This window comes from Ascaphus truei, unplaced genomic scaffold (assembly GCF_040206685.1).
Source record: "Ascaphus truei isolate aAscTru1 unplaced genomic scaffold, aAscTru1.hap1 HAP1_SCAFFOLD_576, whole genome shotgun sequence".
NCBI lineage: Eukaryota > Metazoa > Chordata > Amphibia > Anura > Ascaphidae > Ascaphus > Ascaphus truei.
This window is the reverse complement of record NW_027456908.1, coordinates 153,162-168,401: the sequence shown is the minus strand read 5'-3', so window position 1 is coordinate 168,401 and position 15,240 is coordinate 153,162. Positions and strand designations below refer to the sequence as shown.

At 43.1% G+C, this 15,240-nt stretch overlaps 1 long non-coding RNA gene across 9 annotated transcripts in view; it reads right to left on the bottom strand.

Moving 5' to 3' along the window:
• Window positions 1-15,240, bottom strand: part of LOC142485378 (uncharacterized) — a 45,932-nt gene that overhangs the window by 23,758 nt on the left and 6,934 nt on the right. For all 9 annotated transcript variants that reach the window (XR_012798409.1, XR_012798414.1, XR_012798413.1 and 6 more), the window contains exons 6-13: window positions 12,999-13,108; window positions 11,893-11,988; window positions 10,345-10,448; window positions 8,987-9,096; window positions 6,453-6,572; window positions 5,337-5,432; window positions 3,789-3,892; window positions 2,447-2,556 (exon numbers count right to left, since the gene is read on the bottom strand). This is a non-coding gene — a long non-coding RNA (uncharacterized LOC142485378). The remainder of the gene's footprint in view (window positions 1-2,446; window positions 2,557-3,788; window positions 3,893-5,336; window positions 5,433-6,452; window positions 6,573-8,986; window positions 9,097-10,344; window positions 10,449-11,892; window positions 11,989-12,998; window positions 13,109-15,240) is intronic.

Below are 15,240 nucleotides of genomic sequence, written 5' to 3'. Positions count from 1 at the left end.
GGAACAATAGTTGTTAGCAGTGACTGTGGGTGTGGGACAGTAGCCACGAGTCAAAGTTTTTGAAATTCTTGATTTAAGTCGTGAATTTTAAGATTGGTAAGGAGGAGAACTTTGTAGGTGATACAAAAACTTGATGGGATGCCAGGACAGGGATTTAAGGAGATGAACAGAGACTGTTGTGGGAGAAAGTGAGATTATTCAAGCAGCAGAGTTTTGCATAGGAGAAAGTTGTGAATCAGGGAGGCCTGTTAATAGTATTTTAAAATAACCCATAGGATAACAGTATACATTGGAGTTTTAGAAGTAGGTTGAGAGGGGAAAGGGAAGATCTTGGTAATATTACAGAGAAAGAGGATCCAAACTTTACCCATGGCCATGCATGTGAATGGAGATGGAATTGAAGAGCCAAATGTTACTCCTAGGCAACATGTTTGATGACAAGATAGATGGTAGTACTGTTTACTGTGATGGAGAAAGGGGATAATATGAGCCCAGTTTTAGACATTAAGTTTAAGGCAGTGGAGTGCCATCCATGAGCATATAGCCAGGAGGCAACCCAAGAGTAGGGACTGGATTGCAGGAGTGAGAGCAGGGGTGGATATTTTTGTGTGTGTATCATCTGCATAGAGATTATACTGTATCTAAGGCCAAAAGAGTTGATGAGGTCACCAAATGATAGTATGTAGAGAGAAAGAGAGATCTCAGAACAGAGCCCTGATGTATACCCACAGACAGATCAATAGAAGACGAAGACATGTTAGCAACAGAGATGGAGAATGTGTGACAGGAAAGTTATGATGAAAACCAGGATAGAACTGTGTTACGGATACCAAGAGAGAGTTTAGAATATGAAGGAGGAGAGTGATTGAGAGCATCAAACGCAGCAGATAGATCAAGTAGGATTAGTAGGGAAAAGTGACCTTGGGAATTTGCTTTAAGCACAGTCTGTAGAACGAGCTGTACGAAAGGCAGGTTGTAAAGGATCCAGGAGGGCATGTGATTTAAGAATGTTGACATTCTAGCAATTAGGAGACAAACAGCAGGAGGGATACAGGGCGGTAGTTAGTAAGGCACATAGGGTGTAGGTTGTTTCTGAGAAAAGGGTGACCACTACAGGCTTAAAGTAAGAGGGTAAAGAGCCAGAGAATAGGGAGGAATTGAAGATGTGGGTGAGAGTGGGGACTAAGAGATGCAGTAAGGTGTGAGGGGATACGATCTAGAGGGCATGTGGTAGAGGGAGAAGAGAAAATTATTAGCTTCCAGCTCTGTAAGAGAAGAAAAGGAGTCAAATGCAGAAGGAGAATTAGGTAGAAGGAGAGAAGGAGGAAGGGACAGAAGGAATCTCCTTGTGGGTGGCATCCACCTTGCCTCTGAAGTAGTCAAATGCTTGAGGAGAAGTGAAGGAAGGATGGCAAGTGTGAGGAGAAGGTTAGTGGAGGGAGTCAAATACAGGGAAAAAAAGACAGCGTAAATTAAATTTGAGTGTTGATGAATGTGGAAAAAAAAGTAGTGTGGTTTGGCTCCAGAGAGCAGCTTTATACAGGACTGGAGACATTTTTACTGTAGAAAAATCAAACATCAAGTGTGAGATTTCCTTCATAGGCATTAAGAACAGCGAGTGGAAGTGTGATGAACATGTTTGGGAATTTAGCCAAGGGTGTGGGTTAGAGGGACGAGTGTGTCAGAGCCTAGAAGGGGCATATAGATAGGAGGATAGCATTGTAAGAGTTAATAATTTAATAGCATTGTAAGAGTTAGTTTAAGTGGGAAGAGAGAGAGAGCAGAGAGGTTAGAGTAGATGTCAGAGGAGAGTTTAATTAAGCAGAGGAAAATCAGTGGGACAGGTAAGATGGGGTGAGGGGAATGACTGATTGTGAATGATGAGAGCAGAAGAGGTCATGTACAACTAGAGCCTTGTTAGTAAGAGAAAGGACATTCCAGAGGGCATAGGAGAAGGGGAGAGAAAAGTAAGGAAAGGAATGTGGATTACATTAGATAGGTTAACACTCTTAGCAGGGAGGCAGAGGCAGGGAGACCCGATGTGTATATGAGCAGGTTCAAGATTATAAGAGATATCCCACACATCAGCAAACATAGAAGGAGACACAGAGATAGGTGTAGAGAGAGACAGAGATAGCTCTATGTAGAGAGAGAGTGACGTAGAGAGAATGAGACAGATAGGCGCAGAGAGAGGGGGCGCAGAAAGAGGGGGCGCAGAGAAAGAGGGGGCAGAGAAAGAGGGGGCAGAGAATAGGATGTACAGGAGTGCTTTTCATTGAGCAGTGCAGAAATAGCTGCAATAGAGGTCTGTACAAATGGTGCAGTGTGTAGACACATGCAAAGGTAGGGAAATGAATTGAGGGAGCAAATGTATAAATCTAAACCTGAGGGGGAGGTATAGCACAAAAGCTTGCACAGCAGATTATAGTCTTAAAGTTGTGTGTACCTGTCAGGGCATTGAAGAAGGTAAATTCTCACAAGTGCAGAGTTCATGATGAAATGCTGAATCCGTTCCCCTCCAATTTAATTTTAATATAACTTTTCCATTCCTCATTACTGCAAAAAGCAAACAAAACAACACAACATTGCATTACTATTTTCAAAATCAATTGAATGGCATATTCAACAGTGACTGTGTGATGCCAATATTCCCCACTCACTCGTAGTGAAGCACATATTGTACTAGTGTTGAAAGTAGGCCGGTAGAGTCAGGTACGCAGTACTGATAAAACAATAAGTGCCCGTCGTAAGTACCAGCTCCGCAACAGTGCGGGCATCACATTAGTGACGTGGATGAACATATATGGATAAGCCCATATTAAGGCATCACGTGACCAGAGCCGTCACTGACTGGGTATACGTAAAGACGCAGGGAGATGCAAGGAAAGGGAGGGAGAGAGACAGGGAGAAGATGGGAAATGGAGGGAGGCACGGATGGAGAGAGGGAGTTCTTCCGAGCTTCTGCGGGCCTCTCTCTTTCACTGGTGCATGCCGGGAGCTGGTCCCAATATCCACAAAGTGTGTGTGTATTATTGGTTGTATTTTATGGGGGTAGGAGGGTAGTGTGTATATTGTGTGTGTGGGAATATTATATTGTGTGTAGAGGTGCAGAGGAGAGTACTTGATTGTGTATCTTGTGTAAGGGTGTTGTGTATATTGTGTTTGGAGCTATAATATTATTGGGGAGATTAGTATTGAGGAGGTATTATAGTGTGTATTGTGGGGAGTATTAGTGTGTGTATTGTTTGTGGGTGACAGATGCTGGGGGTATGCAGCAATCCCTGCACTGATGTCCGAGGCGGCTCTGCATCGCTCGCACGCACTGTGGACGACCAAGGATGTGCCCATGATAATCATGGCCTTAGAGGGATGAGTGTGTCAGAGCCTAGAAGGGGCATATATATGATGGAGGAGGGAGGAGGAGGGAGGAGGAGGAGATGATAGCATTGTAAAAGTTAACAAGATAGTTAGTTTAAGCAGAAAGTGAGGAGAGGTTAGAGATAAGGGTAGATGTCAGAGGAGAGAGTTCAATTAAGCTGAGGTATCGAGTAGGACAGGGGTGAGGGGAATGAGAGGTGGTGGATGATGAGAGCAGAAGAGGTCATGTACAAATAGACCTTGTTAGTCAGAGAGCAGACATTCCAGAGGGCACGTGAGAAGTGAAGAGTAAAGTGAGACATGGAATGTGGATTACATTAGATGGGTTAATACGCTTAGCAGGGAGGTGGAGAGAGAGAGGCAAGAGGCAGAGAGTGGTGCAGGGGTTGAGGAAGAGATGTTGCATGTACCTTATCAGAACATTAAAGAACATCAATTCACACTGGTGCAGAGTTGATGATGAATCCAGTTCACCTCCAATTCAATTTTAACAGAAATTTTTCATTCTTCATTACTGAAAAAAAAGAAAAGTAAAAAACATTGCATTACTATTTTCAAAATGGATTGAGTTCCCCCAACAATGACTATGTGTTACCAATATATCCCTCTCAGTCCCACTGCAGCATATACTGTACCAGTGTGAAAGTAGGAAGGTACACAGTACCGGTAAAACAATACGTGCCGGTACTATGCACCATATGAATTATAAGGGGATGTAAATCTCCCAGTCTCTCTCCATATCCGCAACAGAGCGGGCTCCGGTCAGTGGCATGGATGCCCATATATGGGTATGCTCATATTTGGGCATCCCATGTCACTGACCGGAGCCGGCTCTGAGTATAGGGATATATGCGGAGACGCAGAGGTGCAAGGAAATGGGAGGAGGCACGGTGAGAAACAGGGAGAGACCACAGGAAGATAGAGGGCAACAACTTCCACAAGGTACTTGTATGGGTATAATTGTTTGTATTTTGTGCAGAGGGGGTAATTTCAGATAAAATACAATTCTCCACCCTCTACGAAACAATTCCACTTTGTTCAGTAAGCCAGAAAGTCTTGGTCCCATGTGGACTGAATTTAATGCAAATAAGGTCCTTAATACACAAGTAAAGAATATAGTTACTTATTCTCTACTGTAAGAAGTGCCACATTGCCCACTATTTGGGTCCTGTGCCCAGATTGTGACCATGCATGGCAGAGGTGAGATTCCCCCAACTCCAATTTGCTACACTCTCCAAGAGAGATAATTGTGATCAGAGGTGGAACTAGGGGAGTGGATGAGCAGGGTCGCTGCCCAGGGAGTAACCTGACTGGGGGCACGGAAATCTCATTTAGTGCATATGTTGCGGCACTGCATTGATTGACCGGTCAATCTGCACTGCTGCCTGTCACAGTGACATCATGATCGGGCTCTGTGATCAGCTATAGCACTGACCCAGGTGAGATAGTTCAGCACTTTACAAGGAGGGAACAGATGTTGTGGGTGACAGATGCTGGGGGTAGGCCAAGACTGTTGGCCAGAGTAACGTGGAGACTTACTGCACTCTGCATGCCCATCCTCTCCCTGACATCAGGGGAAGGAAGTGGCCCTGGGGTGTGTGTAGGTATGCCAGATGTCAGTGTATGCATAAGTAAGTATGCCTGTGTAGTGGGAGGTGTAGGGGCGTTAAGCTGGAGGACTTAAAACAGGCACAAAAGCACATAGATACCTCTGATTATACCGCACCAAATGCTGATAATATCATGCTGTAGCTGCACTTTACAGAAGATGATGCAGATGTCATCATTGGTTGTTGGGTTCATTAAATCAATCCATCATATCATAACCACACTGTGCATATGATGTACTGAATCAGTAACACCAGGAAGACATCTCCATGTTAGGAGTAGAGTTGAAGTTAACAGAATATGTCCAGCACTGTGGTGTGTAGCCCATAAATAATAATTGTGCACATTACCAGAACAACATACTGTCAACTGCAAGATCATTTTGCTGCTTGTAGTGTATGCTCATCCTGTACAGTGTTGTAGTAGATCCGTCTCTTCAGTGTTCACTGCAACAAAAGTAAGACATTGCATTAATATTACAGACGTTTGGGGGCTGAAATCTCACTTCGCTGCGGACAATTTCCCTTTGCATAAGATTCTTGTGATTATGTCAATGATGATCAATAACTGCATCATAACACAGCCGCTCTATACAGAAGATGTACTTGCTCTCAATGGTCATGGAGGTAATACGTCACACAATGTACAGATATAGCAAGGATTATTTCTCCCACTGGTGCATTATGGCATTATGATGGGAAATGTTGTGAGATTCTGCATTATCAGCATCACTGAATCTTTTGGAAATTAAGTGATATTCTATGTTTTAATGCAATATTATGGATGATCAGCCGGTAAAATAATAATAGCTTGCTGTATCTGTAGCCATGCTCTACCCATGATGTGCTGAATCAATGACTGCAGAGAGATTCAGAGTGGTAAACATGACTGGAACGCATCTCTGAATAATGGGCAGCAAAGCAGTGCAGAATAGGAGGTGAAAGTATTTAAAATGGAAGATCCTTAGCAGCTGTGTGGAGAGTAGACAGTACAGACTGACCAAGTAAATGGTAAAAGGAGTAACTTCAACATTACTTGGCTTTGTTCTCCACATTGAAGCTTTCCTCCTCTTTAAATCACTAATACTGATGCCATGTGTAACCTGTACTGAGAGTTATATAATCTACTGGCCTAGATGAAACCATATGATGCAAACAGGTTCCATCCCACTCCAGATTCATAGAATTGAACCACCTCAACCTTTCATAACAATCACATAGAACTGCAGCTGTGCGCTACTGCACATGTTCTTGTTATGAATGGTAGTAGATGTGGTCCTTGGGTCTTTACTTCATACTGTAGCCACCCTCTACTCATGATGTATTGAATCAACGAAAACTTGCATGGTTCAGATCACAGGAAGGGGTAGAGTAGAGATGAAAATATTCAATGTGAAACCCGTAGCAGCCGGATTGTGTGGAGTCAATAAAACGACAAATACCAAATGGTAAATGAGAAATATACACATTGCTTATCTGTCTCTGTGTAGTAATTTTCCTTCTCTTCAACTGTCCTTCAAATTTTCTCTTTTGCAAGAAAAGGAACACATGGCTTCAATATTCACTTCTGTTCTGCAGTCATCCCTCCTGAAATAAAAGTTAAGCATTGCATTGTTATTATGATAATACATACAATAAACCTTGCTCCAAACCATTTAATGCAAAGCAAATCCACCTCCCACCCACAGCTGTGCTCCTTCTAGAGCATGCATGTCAAACTCCAGTCATCGAGGGTCCCAAACAGGCCAGGTTTTCAGTAGGGATATCCTGAAAACCTGGCCTGTTTGCTGCCCTCGAGGACTGGAGTTTGACATCCTTGTTCTTGAGCTTCTACCACGCAAGTCATCCATGTGAGTGACACTGTACCACAGTCCTGGTCTGCACACAATCTACTGAATCAATGACATCACACTGTAAAGGCAATCTACAAGATGTATTAGTTGTCCACACTTCCGAAATGTTACTCTTATGTCCAAATCACTTATTCCCATGACCTGATATTTGTATTTGTTATTTATAGGATTGTCACAAAGAGTTGATGAGGTCACCAAATGATAGTATGTAGAGAGAAAGAGAGATCTCAGAACAGAGCCCTGATGTATACCCACAGACAGATCAATAGAAGACGAAGACATGTTAGCAACAGAGATGGAGAATGTGTGACAGGAAAGTTATGATGAAAACCAGGATAGAACTGTGTTACGGATACCAAGAGAGAGTTTAGAATATGAAGGAGGAGAGTGATTGAGAGCATCAAACGCAGCAGATAGATCAAGTAGGATTAGTAGGGAAAAGTGACCTTGGGAATTTGCTTTAAGCACAGTCTGTAGAACGAGCTGTACGAAAGGCAGGTTGTAAAGGATCCAGGAGGGCATGTGATTTAAGAATGTTGACATTCTAGCAATTAGGAGACAAACAGCAGGAGGGATACAGGGCGGTAGTTAGTAAGGCACATAGGGTGTAGGTTGTTTCTGAGAAAAGGGTGACCACTACAGGCTTAAAGTAAGAGGGTAAAGAGCCAGAGAATAGGGAGGAATTGAAGATGTGGGTGAGAGTGGGGACTAAGATGCAGTAAGGTGTGAGGGGATACGATCTAGAGGGCATGTGGTAGAGGGAGAAGAGAAGATGATTAGCTTCCAGCTCTGTAAGAGAAGAAAAAGAGTCAAATGCAGAAGGAGAATTAGGTAGAAGGAGAGAAGGGGGAAGGTACAGAAGGAATCTCCTTTTGGGTGGCATCCACCTTGCCTCTGAAGTAGTCAAATGCTTGAGGAGAAGTGAAGGAAGGATGGCAAGTGTGAGGAGAAGGTTAGTGGAGGGAGTCAAATACAGGGGAAAAAAGACAGCGTAAATTAAATTTGAGTGTTGATGAATGTGAAAAAAAAGTAGTGTGGTTTGGCCCAAGAGAGAAGCTTTATACAGGACTGGAGACATTTTTACTGTAGAAAAATCAAATATCAATTGTGTGATTTCCTTCATAGGCATTAAGAACAGCGAGTGGAAGTGTGATGAACATGTTTGGGAATTTAGCCAAGGGTGTGGGGCTAGAGGGACAAGTGTGTCAGAGCCTAGAGGGGGCATATAGATAGGAGGATAGCATTGTAAGAGTTAATAAGATTGTTAGTTTAAGCAGAAAGAGAGAGAGAGCAGAGAGGTTAGAGTAGATGTCAGAGGAGAGTTTAATTAAGCAGAGGAAAATCAGTGGGACAGGTAAGATGGGGTGAGGGGAATGACTGATTGTGAATGATGAGAGCAGAAGAGGTCATGTACAACTAGAGCCTTGTTAGTCAGAGAACGGGCATTCCAGATGGCATAGGAGAAGGGAAGAGAAAAGTAAGGAAAGGAATGTGGATTACATTAGATAGGTTAACACTCTTAGCAGGGAGGCAGAGGCAGGGAGGCCCGATGTGTATATGAGCAGGTTCAAGATTATAAGAGATATCCCACACATCAGCAAACATAGAAGGAGACACAGAGATAGGTGTAGAGAGAGACAGAGATAGCTCTATGTAGAGAGAGAGGGACGTAGAGAGAATGAGACAGATAGGCGCAGAGAGAGGGGGCGCAGAGAGAGGAGGCGCCAAAAGAGGGGGCGCAGAGAGAGAGGGGGCGCAGAGAGAGGGGGCACAGAGAATAGGATATTAAAGAGTGCTTTTCATTGAGCAGTGCAGAAATAGCTGCAATAGAGGTCTGTACAAATGGTGCAGTGTGTAGACACATGCAAAGGTAGGGGAAGGAAAGAGGAGAACATGTGGATAAAAGCAGGAGTGTGGAAGTTAGAGAAATTAGAAAAGTTTAACAGAGGAGTGAGGAAACAGCAAGCAGAAAGAACAAGAGAGAGGTTACATTGGGATGACGTTCTGTGGTAAAGAGAAAATGCTAGGAGAGAGCTTTCAAATATTAGAGGACATGAATTGAGGGAGCAAATGTATAAATCAAAACCTGAGGGGGAGGTATAGCACGAAAGCTTGCACAGCAGATTATAGTCTTAAAGTTGTGTGTACCTGTCAGGGCATTGAAGAAGGTAAATTCTCACAAGTGCAGAGTTCATGATGAAATGCTGAATCCGTTCCCCTCCAATTTAATTTTAATATAACTTTTCCATTCCTCATTACTGCAAAAAGCAAACAAAACAAAACCACATTGCATTACTATTTTCAAAATGGATTGAATGGCATATTCAACAGTGACTGTGTGATGCCAATATTCCCCACTCACTCGTAGTGAAGCACATATTGTACTAGTGTTGAAAGTAGGCCGGTAGAGTCAGGTACGCAGTACTGATAAAACAATAAGTGCCCGTCGTAAGTACCAGCTCCGCAACAGTGCGGGCATCACATTAGTGACGTGGATGAACATATATGGATAAGCCCATATTAAGGCATCACGTGACCAGAGCCGTCACTGACTGGGTATACGTAAAGACGCAGGGAGATGCAAGGAAAGGGAGGGAGAGAGACAGGGAGAAGATGTGAAACGGAGGAAGGCACGGATGGAGAGAGGGCGTTCTTCCGAGCTTCTGCGGGCCTCTCTCTTTCACTGGTGCATGCCGGGAGCTGGTCCCAACATCCACAAAGTATGTGTGTATTATTGGTTGTATTTTATGGGGGTAGGAGGGTAGTGTGTATATTGTGTGTGTGGGAGTATTATATTGTGTGTAGAGGTGCAGAGGAGAGTACTAGATTGTGTATCTTGTGTAAGGGTGTTGTGTATATTGTGTTTGGAGCTATAATATTATTGGGGAGATTAGTATTGAGGAGGTATTATAGTGTGTATTGTGGGGAGTATTAGTGTGTGTATTGTTTGTGGGTGACAGATGCTGGGGGTATGCAGCAATCCCTGCACTGAGGTCCGAGGCGGCTCTGCATCGCTCGCACACACTGTGGACGACCAAGCATGTGCCCATGATAATCATGGCCTTAGAGGGATGAGTGTGTCAGAGCCTAGAAGGGGCATATATATGATGGAGGAGGGAGGAGGAGGAGGGAGGAGGAGGAGGGAGGAGGAGGAGATGATAGCATTGTAAAAGTTAACAAGATAGTTAGTTTAAGCAGAAAGTGAGGAGAGGTTAGAGATAAGGGTAGATGTCAGAGGAGAGAGTTCAATTAAGCTGAGGTATCGAGTAGGACAGGGGTGAGGGGAATGAGAGGTGGTGGATGATGAGAGCAGAAGAGGTCATGTACAAATAGACCTTGTTAGTCAGAGAGCAGACATTCCAGAGGGCACGTGAGAAGTGAAGAGTAAAGTGAGACATGGAATGTGGATTACATTAGATGGGTTAATACGCTTAGCAGGGAGGTGGAGAGAGAGAGGCAAGAGGCAGAGAGTGGTGCAGGGGTTGAGGAAGAGATGTTGCATGTACCTTATCAGAACATTAAAGAACATCAATTCACACTGGTGCAGAGTTGATGATGAATCCAGTTCACCTCCAATTCAATTTTAACAGAAATTTTTCATTCTTCATTACTGAAAAAAAAGAAAAGTAAAAAACATTGCATTACTATTTTCAAAATGGATTGAGTTCCCCCAACAATGACTATGTGTTACCAATATATCCCTCTCAGTCCCACTGCAGCATATACTGTACCAGTGTGAAAGTAGGAAGGTACACAGTACCGGTAAAACAATACGTGCCGGTACTATGCACCATATGAATTATAAGGGGATGTAAATCTCCCAGTCTCTCTCCATATCCGCAACAGAGCGGGCTCCGGTCAGTGGCATGGATGCCCATATATGGGTATGCTCATATTTGGGCATCCCATGTCACTGACCGGAGCCGGCTCTGAGTATAGGGATATATGCGGAGACGCAGAGGTGCAAGGAAATGGGAGGAGGCACGGTGAGAAACAGGGAGAGACCACAGGAAGATAGAGGGCAACAACTTCCACAAGGTACTTGTATGGGTATAATTGTTTGTATTTTGTGCAGAGGGGGTAATTTCAGATAAAATACAATTCTCCACCCTCTACGAAACAATTCCACTTTGTTCAGTAAGCCAGAAAGTCTTGGTCCCATGTGGACTGAATTTAATGCAAATAAGGTCCTTAATACACAAGTAAAGAATATAGTTACTTATTCTCTACTGTAAGAAGTGCCACATTGCCCACTATTTGGGTCCTGTGCCCAGATTGTGACCATGCATGGCAGAGGTGAGATTCCCCCAACTCCAATTTGCTACACTCTCCAAGAGAGATAATTGTGATCAGAGGTGGAACTAGGGGAGTGGATGAGCAGGGTCGCTGCCCAGGGAGTAACCTGACTGGGGGCACGGAAATCTCATTTAGTGCATATGTTGCGGCACTGCATTGATTGACCGGTCAATCTGCACTGCTGCCTGTCACAGTGACATCATGATCGGGCTCTGTGATCAGCTATAGCACTGACCCAGGTGAGATAGTTCAGCACTTTACAAGGAGGGAACAGATGTTGTGGGTGACAGATGCTGGGGGTAGGCCAAGACTGTTGGCCAGAGTAATGTGGAGACTTACTGCACTCTGCATGCCCATCCTCTCCCTGACATCAGGGGAAGGAAGTGGCCCTGGGGTGTGTGTAAGTATGCCAGATGACAGTGTATGCATAAGTAAGTATGCCTGTGTAGTGGGAGGTGTAGGGGCGTTAATCTGGAGGACTTAAACCAGGCACAAAAGCACATAGATACCTCTGATTATACCGCACCAAATGCTGATAATATCATGCTGTAGCTGCACTTTACAGAAGATGATGCAGATGTCATCAGTTGTTGGTGGGTTCATTAAATCAATCCATCATATCATAGCCACATTGTGCATATGATGTACTGAATCAGTAACACCAGGAAGACATCTCCATGTTAGGGGTAGAGTTGAAGTTAACAGAATATGTCCAGCACTGTGGTGTGTAGCCCATAAATAATAATTGTGCACATTACCAGAACAACATACTGTCAACTGCAAGATCATTTTGCTGCTTGTAGTGTATGCTCGTCCTGTGCAGTGTTGTAGTAGATCCATCTCTTCAGTGTTCACTGCAACAAAAGTAAGACATTGCATTAATATTACAGACGTTTGGGGGCTGAAATCTCACTTCGCTGCGGACAATTTCCCTTTGCATAAGATTCTTGTGATTATGTCAATGATGATCAATAACTACATCATAACACAGCCGCTCTATACAGAAGATGTACTTGCTATCAATGGTCATGGAGGTAATACGTCACACAATGTACAGATATAGCAAGGATTATTTCTTCCTCTGGTGCATTATGGCATTATGATGGGAAATGTTGTGAGATTCTGCATTATCAGCATCACTGAATCTTTTGGAAATTAAGTGATATTCTATGTTTTAATGCAATATTATGGATGATCAGCCGGTAAAATAATAATAGCTTGCTGTATCTGTAGCCATGCTCTACCCATGATGTGCTGAATCAATGACTGCAGAGAGATTCAGAGTGGTAAACATGACTGGAACGCATCTCTGAATAATGGGCAGCAAAGCAGTGCAGAATAGGAGGTGAAAGTATTTAAAATGGAAGACCCTTAGCAGCTGTGTGGGGAGTAGACAGTACAGACTGACCAAGTAAATGGTAAAAGGAGTAACTTCAACATTACTTGGCTTTGTTCTCCACATTGAAGCTTTCCTCCTCTTTAAATCACTAATACTGATGCCATGTGTAACCTGTACTGAGAGTTATATAATCTACTGGCCTAGATGAAACCATATGATGCAAACAGGTTCCATCCCACTCGATTCATAGAATTGAACCACCTCAACCTTTCATAACAATCACATAGAACTGCAGCAGTGCGCTACTGCACATGTTCTTGTTATGAATGGTAGTAGATGTGGTCCTTGGGTCAAAACTTCATACAGCAGCCACACTCTACTCATGATGTATTGAATCAACAAAAACCTGCATGGTACAGATCACAGGAAGGGTAGAGTAGAGGTGAATATGTCCAATGCGAAACCCTTAGCAGCTGGATTGTGTGGAGTCAATAAAACGACAAATACTAAATGAGAAATATACACATTGCTTATCTGTCTCTGTGTAGTCATTTTCCTCCTCTTCAACTGTCCTTCAAAATTTCTCTTCTGCCAGAAAAGAAACACATGGCTTCAATATTCACTGTTCTTCCCTCCTGAAATAAAAGTTAAGCATTGCATGGTTATGATCATACATACAATTAACCTTGCGCCAAACTACGTGATCCAAAGTAAATCCACCTCCCTCCCACAGCTGTGTTCCTTCTAGAGCTTCTACCACACAAGTCATTAATGTTCGTGACACTGTACTGCAGTCACAGTCTGCACACAAAGTACTGAATCAATTACATCACCCTGAAAAGGCAGTCTACATGATGCAATAGTTATCCATAATAACTCTGTCATGCAAATGACAGGAAAACCTATATGTATATCATTAGGGGAGAGGGGAAAAAAATAAATAAAAAATAAGTGCGACAAATTAAAACAGACAATAGGAAAGTAAATCCTTGCCCTGGGAACTTTACAATCTAAGAGAAATGTTAGAAGACTTAAAGAGAGGCAGCAGTTGGGGGAAGAAGTGCAGTAGATAACACTGCTTGTCCTTAATGGTGGGTACTTTTAGTAGAAAGCACTTCTTGGGAACAATAGTTGTTAGCAGTGACTGTGGGTGTGGGACAGTAGCCACGAGTCAAAGTTTTTGAAATTCTTGATTTAAGTCGTGAATTTTAAGATTGGTAAGGAGGAGAACTTTGTAGGTGATACAAAAACTTGATGGGATGCCAGGACAGGGATTTAAGGAGATGAACAGAGACTGTTGTGGGAGAAAGTGAGATTATTCAAGCAGCAGAGTTTTGCATAGGAGAAAGTTGTGAATCAGGGAGGCCTGTTAATAGTATTTTAAAATAACCCATAGGATAACAGTATACATTGGAGTTTTAGAAGTAGGTTGAGAGGGGAAAGGGAAGATCTTGGTAATATTACAGAGAAAGAGGATCCAAACTTTACCCATGGCCATGCATGTGAATGGAGATGGAATTGAAGAGCCAAATGTTACTCCTAGGCAACATGTTTGATGACAAGATAGATGGTAGTACTGTTTACTGTGATGGAGAAAGGGGATAATATGAGCCCAGTTTTAGACATTAAGTTTAAGGCAGTGGAGTGCCATCCATGAGCATATAGCCAGGAGGCAACCCAAGAGTAGGGACTGGATTGCAGGAGTGAGAGCAGGGGTGGATATTTTTGTGTGTGTATCATCTGCATAGAGATTATACTGTATCTAAGGCCAAAAGAGTTGATGAGGTCACCAAATGATAGTATGTAGAGAGAAAGAGAGATCTCAGAACAGAGCCCTGATGTATACCCACAGACAGATCAATAGAAGACGAAGACATGTTAGCAACAGAGATGGAGAATGTGTGACAGGAAAGTTATGATGAAAACCAGGATAGAACTGTGTTACGGATACCAAGAGAGAGTTTAGAATATGAAGGAGGAGAGTGATTGAGAGCATCAAACGCAGCAGATAGATCAAGTAGGATTAGTAGGGAAAAGTGACCTTGGGAATTTGCTTTAAGCACAGTCTGTAGAACGAGCTGTACGAAAGGCAGGTTGTAAAGGATCCAGGAGGGCATGTGATTTAAGAATGTTGACATTCTAGCAATTAGGAGACAAACAGCAGGAGGGATACAGGGCGGTAGTTAGTAAGGCACATAGGGTGTAGGTTGTTTCTGAGAAAAGGGTGACCACTACAGGCTTAAAGTAAGAGGGTAAAGAGCCAGAGAATAGGGAGGAATTGAAGATGTGGGTGAGAGTGGGGACTAAGAGATGCAGTAAGGTGTGAGGGGATACGATCTAGAGGGCATGTGGTAGAGGGAGAAGAGAAAATTATTAGCTTCCAGCTCTGTAAGAGAAGAAAAGGAGTCAAATGCAGAAGGAGAATTAGGTAGAAGGAGAGAAGGAGGAAGGGACAGAAGGAATCTCCTTGTGGGTGGCATCCACCTTGCCTCTGAAGTAGTCAAATGCTTGAGGAGAAGTGAAGGAAGGATGGCAAGTGTGAGGAGAAGGTTAGTGGAGGGAGTCAAATACAGGGAAAAAAAGACAGCGTAAATTAAATTTGAGTGTTGATGAATGTGGAAAAAAAAGTAGTGTGGTTTGGCTCCAGAGAGCAGCTTTATACAGGACTGGAGACATTTTTACTGTAGAAAAATCAAACATCAAGTGTGAGATTTCCTTCATAGGCATTAAGAACAGCGAGTGGAAGTGTGATGAACATGTTTGGGAA